The sequence below is a fragment of the Balaenoptera physalus genome (assembly GCF_965194825.1).
Source record: "Balaenoptera physalus genome assembly, chromosome: 10".
NCBI classification, from domain to species: domain Eukaryota; kingdom Metazoa; phylum Chordata; class Mammalia; order Artiodactyla; family Balaenopteridae; genus Balaenoptera; species Balaenoptera physalus.
Genome location: NC_138889.1, coordinates 37,621,980 through 37,636,185, shown reverse-complemented (window position 1 = coordinate 37,636,185; position 14,206 = coordinate 37,621,980).

Genomic DNA, 14,206 nt, shown 5'->3' with positions numbered 1-14,206 from the left:
ACTTTGGATCCACTCTGAATCTTTACTTTGTTCTTTATTATATAATAATACAAAAGCTGTTTTAAATGTTTTAATTTTACTTGAAACAAATGAAGATAATGTAAACATTTGTTGTCCAAGGTATATACTTCTCTCCTGAGGTAATTGTTTTTGTTTGGATTATGCATTTAGCCCCACTTAAAAGTTAGTTTAAAAATATCCACAATAACACACTTTAAGAACTTGTAACCTATGGTCTGAAAATGAAATAACATGACTGTTATAAACTATTAATAGGATATTAAGGTATATTGAAAGCTCTAACTTCTTTTAAGTCAAAAATGCTCACATTATTCAGGATAAAAGAAATGAATAAGGTATTACCCAGATATGAACAAGCTGTTATCTTTCTGGAAATTTATGTTTGCCTTAAAAATTACTAATTTTTGACAGGAATATTTTGGAATCTTATAACTACCATCTATTGAATACTGATTAATCAGTAGATGCTTTAATACATGCTTTAGGAACATTAGCTCATATAATCCCTACTGCAACCAACCTTGTTAGGTAGATATTTTATCAACATTTTACAGATGGTAAGGCTTAGAGTAGACAAGATGGATCGAAGTAAAAAACAAAAGTCGAGAGTGATGAAAATATCATTTACAACTCTGATCCATAAAGATAGAATCAGCACCTTTTGCCCCTCTGCTTTCTTTACTCAGTTTCTTTTCCTGAGTTATCTTTAATTTTTATTACTCCTTTCCTTTTGACTCCCACTTTCAGTTTCAAAATCTTAATTCAACCTTAGTATTATTTTTCACTGTGATGATTTCTGTAATCTTCTCTACTACTAAATCAGCCTTCATTTCTTTTTCCTCAACTATTAAAATGTCTTTCTAAATTATCCCTGGTATTTATTTTTTTCCAATTTATCTAACTTATTGTCTACATATTTTAAGGTCCATCTTGATCATTTCTCAACACACACAGACACACACACACACACTCAAACATGTACTTCTTTTGATGTAATAAAAGACAAAGAAAATATCAATAACAGGCACGGGAAAGAAGTCAGGAGAGAATATTGTGGTGGAGAAACAGAAATATAAATTTTTAAAATTATATTTTTGAGAAAAAGGAAGCCTATTTCATAAATTGAGATATTGTAGGTATGTATAAATTACTGACATATATTATGACTATAGAAGGTTGTTGTTGGTCTTTTATTCCTAGTCTCAAATATAAAGATTTTCCAACTTCTTTCCTATTTTAGTATCCTTATTCTTCTATTTCTTATTTGTGTATCTGTTACAGTAGAGCTATAGTATCAACTCATTTCTAGTTAGTCTGTTAGCATAGAGGTATAGACAAAGAAAAAGAAGGAGGAAGATTAGTAAACTAATGGCATTACACAATCATTTTATTTTGATTAGGAATAAAATCTTAGATGGCCATTATATTTTCAAAAGGAGACACTTTTTGTAGGTTAGACAATGATTATTTATCTGGGGAAAGAAAGGGAAACATTGATAGGGTTATGGGGAAAAAAAGGGAACTGTCAGCAATCTACTTTCTTCTATGGTAATCAAAAGAGAGATTATTATTTTTCCTATTTCTATTTTGGATATAGAGTTTCAACCTCTCCTCTGCCTCAGCCTTACCAGTGCTTCTTTTTAGTGAAATCATATTAGCTACCAAAGAAAGGAAATTACTAATATACATTTATTTTCCAATTGTAGACTTAGGACAGTGAACAGACACTTATTAGAATTTTCTTTAAAAGCTCACAATGATTGAAATAATATGTGAAAATAAAACTACTTTAATTGATTAAAATATATAATATCTTGGCCATGACAACTATCATAAATCATGTTGAATATTTATTTTATTATTTATTCTGAAAAGAGTAACATTTGCATTTAGCATTTGAAAATTTAAATGTATAATTGTGTGTAATTATAATGTTGAAAAAATAGATAATTTTAATTGCATTTAAAAATTTGGTAAGCAAAAATGTACTTGAAATATTGACAAGTTTTAAACAGAATTTAAAATAATCTATCTGTATGAAGTATACTATAAAATATCCATTTAGGTAGCATACACTGGAGGAAATAATAGTATTGATTATTCAGAAAAGCATGGTCATAAAACACATTCTACCCATCAATGAAAGATTTCAGTTTTCATTGATAGTATTTATTTTAAAATTTGGGGCTTCCCTGGTGACACCGTGCTTAAGAATCCACCTGCCGATGTAGGGGACACAGGTTCGATCCCTGGCACAAGAGGACGCCACATGCAGTGAAGCAGCTAGGGTCGTGCACCACAGCTGCTAAGCCTGCACTCTAGAGCCCATGAGCCACAACTACTGAGCCCGCGTGCCACAACTACTGAAGCCCATTCGCCTAGAACCCATGCTCTGCAAGAAGAGAGGCCGTGGCAGTGAGAGGCCCACGCACCACAGTGAAGAGTAGCCCCTGCTCGCTGCAAGTAGAGAAAGCCCGCATGCAGCAACGAAGAGCCAACGCAGCCAAAAATAAAAACAAATAAATAAATAAATTAAAAATAAAAATAAATAAATAAATAAAAGTTAGGGGTTTTTTGTTTGTTTTTCTCCTTTTACAATGTGTCTGTTTTTTTGCCTGAAGCTTTCACGTCTTAATTTCTGCTTGTCATCTATGCCTTTTATACACAGTGGGATGTTTTACTACTTATCTTCTTCAAGTACCCTGCAGTAACATTGATCATTCACTTCTTTGTTTTCTTGGTGTCCTCTTCATCACTAAACTACTCAGTGAAGGTGGTCACTGACCTGCTGAAGGACAGAAATTAATGTAGGCTTTCAGAGATTGATAAGAATAGAAGTTATTTCTTTTTCCAACTCCTCCTGTGATGTCAAAGAAATATTTCCAATAGTATTTTTCTTAAATGTTCTATAAGTTTGTGTCCCCATGAGACATCAAATAAAAGTAAGAAACTAAAGTAACCTAGCCACACAGATAATACACCGTCTGTGAAGAGACTTCCTTGAATGTACTACCAAGAAAAGGCAGAAATGAACTGCCTTTGAAACATTCAGATGGGTATTTTGTTGCTTCTTTGATTATTAATATCATCTTCAGTTTACATTAGAGCAATTGTAAAAAAGATAGGTGTTGTTGGTAGATAAATTTTAGTTGAGGAAACTGAGACTCTCTCAAACAACTAGATTGTCTATGCTCATAAAACTGGATTCAGAGCTGTTACTGATAGATCAGTCTTTTTTACTTCAAATTATGCTATAAGTAAAATGTAACTTAAATTTTTAAACAAATATTGAACTCTAGTTATTAGATTTGCTTATTCCAGTGGTATATGAGATAAATTGGCAAGTTAATTTCTGTATTTTCTATGTTGGAATAAATGAGCAAATGTATGAGGTTAAAGTTAATCATTTTTCTCACTGCTGGAAAGGAGTATTATAATTATGAAAAGAAGAAGACTAGAATTTACGTTTTGATGTTGAAATGGAATTGGACATATTAGCAAGAAATCAGAGTTTTTGACAAAGAAACTTGTATACATATCTATATACCTTAATCTGTCTGTTTCTAACTGTCTATCTTTATTTTCTAGAGGCTTTGGAATCAATGTCATGCCAGCAGTAAAGAACGTACCCAGAACCAATATCTTGGTTTCTAAATATAATTTTTTTTGAAAAGGAACCAAAATTCCTTGAAGAGAAGGCTGATTTCATGCCTGGGCCAATGAATGAATAAGATGTATCTGGAACAAACTGTTGTAACATAAATAAGGAAGTGCTCATAGAATGATAGGCATGTATCAGAAGTACACAGGAGTCAGACTGGAGTGCTTCCTGTTGCCCACATCTGGAGCAACTTGAGCATCAAAATAACAATGATGGCAATGGATTTTAACTTACTGAACAAAATAAAACTCTGTAGTGATATAAATAAGTACATGAATCTATAAATAGATGGAGGAAAAATAAAACTAAAATTTAAGGAATAAATGACGGAGTTAAAATATTATTAATGAATGCTAAAACTTGTGGTTGAAATTTTGATAAAGAATGAAATATTTACATAATACTAATGTACCTCCCTGCAAATTACTGATTATTGACAAATGGAAAAGGAGTAGTAGAAAAAATTGAGAGAAAAAAATAGAAAGCAAATAAGACAAAATGTAAACAACTGATGAATCTGGAAAAAAAGGGATTACTATTGCTAAAATGTTTTTTTTGTATTTATATTAAATAAAATATTAGAGCAACCACTTCAAAAAGGACAAAATTGTAAGCTGCAAAGAGAATAGTGGGGTTAGAATAAATTTTTTTTAATTGATAATTAACTTAGAAAAAAATTAAAAAGGCAGAAAAAGAAGGCAGCAAAACAATGACATTTTAAAGATTATTTGGGGAAAATAGAAAACAAATTGCAAGATGTTAGATTTAAACCTAAATATATTTCTAACTGCATTAAATGTAAATAGAATAACCATTGCAACTAAAAGATAGAGATTATCAGATAGGGGAAAATACAAGATCTCGAAAATATGATGGCTACAAAAGTTGCATGTTAAAAGAGATATACACAAGTTGAAAACAAGAAAATGGAAGATATTACCATGCAAATATAAAAAATAAGAAAGTTGAATGGCTCTATTAATATTGGATAAAGTGGACTTCAAGACAGTGGTGAGTATCAAAGATAAAAGAAGTAACTCATAATGATAAAATAGTTAATTTATCTAAAAGCTAGAACAGGCTTAATATGGGTACGTCTCATAACAACTTCAAAATATATGAAGTAAAAGTTGACAACTAAGCAAAGAAATAAAAAGATCCATTTTCTCTCAGTACTCGATATAACGAGTTGACAAAATTCAGAAGGAATTTAGAATATTTGAAGAAAACTAGAAATTCTAGCAAAATTGAGGCAGATAATTAACTAAATAAATAAGTAAAAGAGAATGGTAGAACTAAGTACTATAGAGAAAATGTAAAGAAAGAATGGGACACAGTGAATACCAGAGGGATTGAGGAGGAGCAATTTTTAGGACAATTGTTAGGAAATATTGAAGGTAAGATTTAAGCAAATCTTTAATGAAGATAGGGAGGTAGCAATATGAGTATTTAAAGAAAAGCATTATATTCAGAGGAAGTAGCAAGTACAAAGATCTAAGGAAAGAGTATGCCTGGTGTGTTTCAGTAGTAGCAAGGAGGCCAGTGTTATAGGAGTGAATGAAGGAGGGGAGACTAGTAGGTCTAGTCAGAGAGGCTGGTCCCACAAGGTCACAGATTATTTCAAGGACTTAATCTCTTAAGTGAGAGGAAAATCCTTGAGGATGTTTTAAGCAGAGGTGATGTCTGACTTCCATTCCTAGAGGATCATTCTGGCTACAGTGATGAGAACATATTATAGGAAAGCAAGAGTAGAACACAGGAGATAATTAGGAAGTGATTATAGTAATGCAGGTAAGAAATTATTGGGTCTTGGACTGGTGCATAACAGTGAAGAGGCTGAGAACTGGTCAGATTTGGAATATTCAGGATATGAAAGAAAAAGGAATTTTAATCCAGACAGCTGTACAAATTAATTTGCTAATTACTAAAATCAGAAAAATTGTAAAGGAATCAGATTGGCAGCTGGATCAGGAGTTCAATTTTGAACAGGTTAAATTTGATCTGCCTATTAGATATTAAAATGGAAATTCATTCAGTGGTATTGGATTCACAAGGATGGATGAAGCAGGTAGTAGTATAAGCTTGGTATACATATGCAGAGGCATGGTATTTAAAGCCATGGGCTGGGGATTGACATAATCCAGAGAATGAGTTTATATAAAGAAGAGAAAATAATTTGAAGATTATGCAAGGGAGTGAATATAAACAAGGATAGTGGAAACTGAATAAGAATGGAAGTGAGGGGATTGGTTATGAAGTCAATAAATTGTAAGTCCTAGTAAGATTAAAAACTTTTAATTGGACTATTAGAAACAGTGATATAAATGGGAGGGTATGTTAGTCCAGATGGACATGCAAGACAGTTATTATGGGAAATGTCTGTGATTGGAAATATGGAGGGACCTGGGGGAGGCTGAGAGAATGATCACATCACCATGCAGCTCTGAAACATGTGAAGGAAAAAGGGAAGAAAAGAAAACTGGATGGGAGCGTGTTAAGCAGCAGTGCCATCTTAAGAACATTTGGCTGAGCTGATGGGGAATCTTTGGAGTTGGTTCTGGGACAGGAATTTGTCTACTCCCCAGGTTGATGACCTCCCAAATAAAGCAACCTTTCCTTTTCCAACCAGTACTTGTCTCTCAAGTATTGTCTTTCAAGTGGTGAGCAGCTGAACCTGAGCTTGGTAACATGCCTCAATTTAAGATGATTTGAAGGAATATCCCAGCTCCAGAGCTCCCTGTAAGATCAGCTGGGCTCTGTTCTAAGTGTATAGCAATTCAACGACCCTTCCTGCCCAATCCTCACTCCTTATAGACTAGTTTCCCTAGAGTCCTCCCCAGTAAGCCTGCTGTATTCAAATTTCTGCCTGAGAATTTATTTGCCAGAAAACCTGTCCTATGACACTCTTCATACTCTTTATCTGTATTTCTGTCCTACCACAAGAGCTTCTATTCTTCTTCTGCTTCTTTAAAAGCCTAGGTGTCTCCCTTTTGATTCTCTTATTTTGTGTTGCTATGAGCTTCATATAACATGAATATTCACCACACATAATTTTAGAGTCATCGTGTCTGAAAGGTGATTACTGCCTAATGGGCTGGCTACTTGCACCACTGACTGGTCTGCAGTGGAAATGTTTCTCTTCCAGGCCTTTTTAAAAACAGAAAAATTTCCATACAACTTGACACATAGGTTAAAAGTGCCCAGCCAAGTGTGGAATGTGCCACCTTCAGAATCCAAAAAGTTCAAGATGGCATTTTGTTATATCTTATTGGTAGGGACTGAGAAATGCAATAATTAGGTTTTGTTGTGGTTACTGTGTTTCTTTAGATACAATGTTTCTGCATTCTCCATTACTCACATGACTAAAAATGTATACAACTCAATATCAAAAAAGCAAACAACCCAATTAAAAAATGAGCAAAGGGCCTGAATAGACATTTTTCCAAAGAGGATATACTGATGGCCAATAAGCACATGAAAAGATGCTCAACATTGTTAATTATCAGAGAAATGCAAATCAAATCCACAATGAGATATCACCTCACACCTGTCAAAAAGACTATTATCAAAAAGTCTATAAACAATAAATATTGACGAAGATGTGGAGGAAAGAGAACCCTAGTACACTGTTGATGGGAATGTAAATCAGTGCAGCCACTATGGAAAATAGTATGGAGGTTCCTTAAAAAATAAAAGTAGAACTATCATATGATCCAGCAATTCTTGGGTATATACTTGAAGAAAAGGAAAACAGTAATTCAAAAGAGACACGCACTCCAATGTTCACAGCTGCATTATTTACAATAGCCAAGATATGGAAGCAACCTAAGCATCCATCAACAAATGTATATAATGGAAATAATACTCAGCCATAAAAAAGAATGAAATTCTGCCATTTGAAACAACATGGTTGGGTCTAGCGAGTATTATGCTTAACAAAATCAGACAGAGAAAGAAATATACTGTATGTTATCACTTATAGGTGGAATCTAAAAACATAATGAATACAGCAAAACAGAAACAGACTCACAGGTATAGAAAACAGAGTAGTGGTTGCCAGTGGGGTGGGGGGGGGAGGGAGTTAGGATGGGGGCAGGTGATTGAGAGGTACAAACTACTATGTATAAAATGGATAAACTATAGGGATGTATTTTATTATTGCTGATTATTGTACAGCACAGGGGAATACAGCTATTATTTTGTGGTGACTTTAAATGGAGTGTAATCTATAAAAATATTGAGTTGTTATGTTCTACACCTGAAATGAATATGATGTTGTAAATCAACTATACTTCAATTTTAAAAATAAATAAAACCGAAAAATTTAGTTGAAGTGGTAGATGCCCCCCAAAATGTCATAGAGCTTAGTTCCCACCCTATGAAGCACATATGTATTTCAAAAGACTACAATATGCTTGCTATTTCTTGCTCACATAACCAAATGTTATCATCCAGCAAATTATGTTACCCATATAGTCAACCAATGGATGTGTGTAGAATGTCTAACTGGTTGAATTTCCCTTAGTGCTAGAATTTTACAGAGGGTAGGACTGCAAATGTGTACTGTGGACAATACCAAGTGTACTAGGTTGAATAATGCCCCCCTAAAATTCATGTCTTCCCAGAACATCAGAATGTTACATTGTTTGAAAATAGAACCTTTGTAGATGTAATTAGTCAGTTAAAATGAGGTCATAAGTGGATTAGAGTGGGCTCTAATCCAATGACCGCAATGCTTACAAAAACAGAAAGCAGAGACAGTTAGGAACTCCATGTGAATACCAAGGCTGTATAGGAGTGACCGCATCTACAAGCCACGGAACGGCAGGCACTGCGGTAAACACCAAAATCTAGGAGAGAGGCGTGGAACTGATTCTCCCTCAGAGCCTTCAGACAGGACCAACCCTGCTGACACCTTCATTTCAGACTTCAGTCTTCCAGAACTGTGAGAGAAAAAGTTTCTGTTTTAAGTCACCGAGTTTGTGGTAATTTGTTAAAGCAGTCCCAGAAAACCAATACACCATGCAGACGCAAACTGCTTCCGCTTCTTCTCAATCACTTGATTGCAATGAAAAAGGACACATTTTCCCAATTAATGACTGTATACAAACTATAGGAATCTGTGTTAATATTCTCTAGTTGGTATAACACAACTGGCGCAGGTACTGTAATTGAGGCTGCTATTTGTTTGAGTTTGTGATACTGCACTTTGATATCTGTAAGGATATATCTGACTTTTGTAGGTGCCAGACTATTGAATGAAAGCAAATGTAATAAGGCCACAATTTCAGAATCCATTAGGCCTAAAAAGTGGCTTTAATCCCTGCCATTCCTTCCAGGATACTATAATGCTCTTGATTTACTGTCTTCGTGAGAAGAGGGCTAGTTTCTGAGGCTTGCACTTGGTTTTTTCCATAGGATCTCTTACCTCACAGATTAAGGAAGCAATGTGGGGTTTCTGCAAATGAACAGCAATAAAAACCACCAAGCATTATACATATGGATAGCAAGGAAATCACCATCAAGTAGTTCTGTAGACCTATTAGACCTATCAGCCCCTGTGAGCCATACGTGTTCTAGGGCTTCATTTATTATGTGGTCTGTATGCCTTTGGCAATGACCTCTGGCTATCTTAATGGGAAGGATGGCTATAATGACAATTCATTATAATTGAATTGTCAGGTAACAATTGTTACCTTTTCCAGGTAACAATGTCAACCCACTTCCTGCATCTCACAGTTTTTGCAATGTTTGGGTAATCTTCTTTCCTGTATTATAGTTAAATAGTTAAACAGCTATAAGTCCTTTGAGGAAGAACCAGATTAATCATTATTATATATTCTTGCTAGGGTGTTGTACTTTTCTTCCATGTAGTGATCCAGCCTCTCCTTCACTCTAGAGCTCTAAGTACTAGGGCCTACAGTTCCTCTGGTGTAGTCTATGGACAAAAATGTCGCCTGCCATATCAGTAAACAAAGGATATAGCAGCCATCAAACCATCAGCCACTGCAGCTGCCCCCAGTGGTGTACCCTGAGGGGATTCAGGATGAGAAGAACTGGATACTGGCCCTAGATAGTTAAGATGCATGTCAAGGGGAAGATTTCAATGAGCCCAGACTCTTGCATCTTCCCACACACAGAAAAGTGCTAAATTTATTAACCAGAGGTGTCTGCTTTTCTTTAATTAACAGTAATCTTTCCGTGTTCCAACTACCTGGTTTTGGTTGCAAAAATTCCTATATATCCTGGCTCCTCCCTTACCTCAGAGCAGTCCCGCAGAGCTACCAAGAGGCTGCCTCATGGGCTTGAGTATGCAGAAAGTCCACCGAGTAAAACATAATTCTCAGCTTTTAGGTTGTGCATTTTGTTTTCAGTTGAAAGGCCCCTTACAAACTTAGGATATCTTTCACTTTCTTAGCAAGGTTATGTTGTGACCTGACTCTAGTCATTAGTCTTGATCTCAGAGAGGCAGTGGCAGTGAGTGGTGGCTTGAAGTGAGATCTTAGTTCCCTGCCCAGGAATTGAACCTGGGTATCCTGAATGAAAACCAGGAATCCTAGCCACTAGACCAGCAAAGGCTAGAGGCTATAACCAAATTTTCCCTGGCTCTTGCCCCCATTGAAAAATGCATTTCTCAAGGAGGCAAAAATTGTAAAAACAGGTACAAAGTTTATTATTAGAGACACAGCACCACAACAAGTGGGAGAGCACACAGAGAAACAGTTTGTTTAGTTAAGACAGAAGCAAGGCAGAGATGTGCCCCTAGTGAGGAGGAGTGCAGTAAACAGGCAGTTAAATCATTTATATAAGGCAGTTCTTCCGGGTCTTTGTTTACTTTTGGCCAATTATCTGGTTTCTTTTTCCACACCCGACCTCCCCTAGGACCCTCCCCAACATACGTGAGGGAATCTTTCCAAGATGGATTCCAACCCAGAGGGCTATGGGTGGGGGAGGGGGGGTTGGCATCACATATTATGGGGTGGTAATCCCTCCTTTTTTGACCTCCAAGGAGCCTTTCTGCACATGTGCAGTGTCTCCCTTGCCCCAAGGATGGGAAATATGTGACCTCTTGATCTTTTACTCCAACAGGGTTTAGCCCCTCACTGTTCCTGCCATGACTGTTATTTAAAGTGTCCTCAGGAGACAAAGCCTGGCTATTTACCCTGTTTCTGTTGTTATTTCTATTTCGAAGGGCAAACAGGAGGCTGGTTGTAAATATCTAACCTGGAGCCCACCTATCTCCTATCTCAGGAAATGCACACAGGAGGCTAATTGTAAGTGTCCGGCATGAAGCCCATCTTTTTCCTGCCCCAAGAAATGTAAACAGGAGGCCAGTTGTAAATGCCTAGCCTGGAGCCCATCTATCTCCTGCCTCAGTCTGATGGCCAAGAGGGAGTGGTATTATCATGAAGAGGCATGTGTTTTATTGCAAGGAAGGGACTTCTGTATGGTCTTCAAGCAATGGAGTGTATTATCTTAAACAAGGAGAGGTAATTTCCGCATGGCCAAAGTGTTTTGACTAAACCTGGGAATTCAGAATTTAAGTGCATGAAGCCATATGTGCCCATATTGATTCTAAGAATCTAAGCAGTTCCTAATCAGGTTTATGGTCTTGGCATAATGCATTTTCTGGGGTTGAGAATTTAATCTTTGCTGGAGCTCTACCACCTTGATAATCATTTTTTCTGGCCTGTAGTTATAGGAGGTAAGACTCCTTTATATGCTGTTTACCAGACTTTATGGCTTATTAATCACTCATAACCTTTCTGCAATGAATCAATAACATCCAGCAAGTGTCACCAATTCCATATTCTTTACAATTACTGCTTCTATTGAACCTCCCAAATGGTTGAAATTTCCCTGAACACACCTTGTCTTCCACATCTATCTCATCTCAATTCACCATTGGAAGAATTTTAACAATTGCATCTCCATATCATGCCAAGGGCAATTACTACCAAAATTTGACCAGTGATGGGGTACTTTATTAGGCTATAAATCTGACAGTTTGTTTTGCTTCAAAATCACATTTTAGTATCAACTTCCTAGGATCATGTTCAATACCAACAGATATAGGGTGATCAGGCAACCCTCCAAGCAACTGCAGGAATCAGTGACAAGGTCTTTAAATGCTAATCTTGGCAGTACTCCTAGAGCATTGACCAGAAAGTAATTGGTCTTGATGATCTTCAAGCATAGGAATGTGATTATTAGGAGAGAGGACACATTTACCGGGATAACCTGGAATTCTGAGATCCCTCTGCACTCTTACAACTGGAAGTGCAAATGTCAAGGATGAGGAGTAGCAAGAAACACTTTTCTCATAAGGATATGCAGATGCAGAGAAACAACAGGAAATTTCTGCTCTAATTCAGGAAATTGTGAAAATAGTATACTAAAATTAGTCCATAAATGTGATGGTGTTTCTCTTGGTTTAAAAGGAAAGGAAAACATAATTCTATATCAAATTTAAATTGTCCAAGGAAATAAAGCTCGTTAACTTCTCAGAAGCAACAATCTTTTCTCAACAATTAGATCCAAAATAATTCTTAGAAATATACATAGAAGCAAGAAAAATACATAAACATATCATTCAATCTGCTGGAATTTCATGTCTATCTAAAGTAGGTTAGAATACATTTGTCAGCCAGCCAATGGTAAAGAAAATATGTCCTACAGTTACTGCAAGGATATGTTTTTACTAGACCATCTTCTGTTTTGTTTTGTTTTTAGAGATGTGAGGCAAAGTATGCTTTTACTTTCTTATATACCAATCTTCCAAATTATTGTTAAGTAGCCAAGATTGTAGATTCTAGTTGACTGAGACAAATGAGATGTAATTTGGGTGTTTATATTATATTTTCAGTGTGTAAGATTAATTGTAAGTTTAGTGCACCAAAATACCTGCTTCTTATTTTGCCTTTAAGTTATTAGAATGCAGAAGATAGTAGCTGCCTCAAATGCAGAGTGATAGTCATCTCATTTATTACTACTTTGCTAAAAGTACTATACAAATTGTGTTTCATTTTAGACTCCTTTTATCATTCAAATAGACAGGAGTTATTGTGGATTTGTTATGTCAGCATGTTTGGAATGCTGTTATGTATGTTAATATCTATGCTACTTCATTAGTTATTTCCCTACTGGGGCCAAAAATGTTGGCATGTATTCATTCCATTTGATGTTTCTCAGTGTTGTGCATTGTATATGAGTTTGTGATACATTTTTATTTTTTGTTAATTTATTTTGAGACTTGTTTTGCTTGTGGTGTTTATTCTCTATGAATTGTTTGCCCTGTTGAAATTTGATTAATTTGTGCTTCTGATGATGGGCCAAATTAAATAAAATAAAATGCCAAACTAATAAATATATAATATACATTGCTGAGAGATCAGTAAGTACTCTGCCTCAAACTACATTATTAATAGATGAAATTAAAGTTAATTAAAGTATTGATTTCAGAAGGAGAACTGTAATTTATTATTTGTGGATCTTATAAAAGGGAAAAGTTCTCAAGGTCATTTTTTTCCTTTCTTTAAACAACAAACCAAATCATTTCAGAGGATAATAGATTGCTTCAAATAATAAGGCACAATGAGAGAGGTAGGTTTTCCTGGAAGTTAATGAAGCTTAAGCCTCAAGGTCCCTAATGTGCAACAATGCTGTCTGAGGCCCTGGAAGGGGTGCTAGCAATGTGTTTTAAAACACATATTTTAATGAACTTTCCAAAAGCGAGATACTTTAAATTCTGACTATTTTTATTCTGACTTCTCCAACATCACACTTTCCTCAGAGTTAGCTAGGATGAGGCATTAAGATAATTTGGGGGATATGGCTAAGGGGAAATAAGTTGAAGAAACAATTAAGTTTATGGGATATTTTATTTGGTACATGGTCACTTCTGATATAATTACAATATCATTGGCCACCCCATGTATTTTAATGGCTTCCAAGAGTGATCCTACCATACTGCTAATTCACAAAGATGTGGGAGTAGAAAGGCTCTGGACCTACTCTAGAATCTTTTTCTGTTCTGACACTAAAGGTGGCAGCTTTTCACGTTATCCAGTATACAGGTCAGAAAAACAAAAATTTCTATACGTGAAATTTGCTGTATCCAGAATCCAAACACTGTCACCAGGCACTGTGCTTCCTTCTTTGTGGTAAGAGAATCAAAATGCAACAATTATTCTGACACTCTGGACATGATATTTAAGTATGCCCCTGAATACTGCTCCTATTGGTTCTGTTTCTCTGGGGAACCCAGGCTAATGCAAGGTCTGGTTACTTTGTAGTAGAGAGACTTCTATAAGGTCAAATCAGCCAGCACAAGTGCTCATGTTAGGTACGGGTGGTCTGCTTCTGCACATTTTTAGGATTTACCAATAACTGCATTACCAAAATCCTTAAGAATATTCATCCAGATATCCTCATCACATTCTGTGTATTCACATTTTATAGTGCCTTTAATTCTCTTTATTTTCTTACATAACCACTCATTATTGTTTTTATTTTTCATCAAAA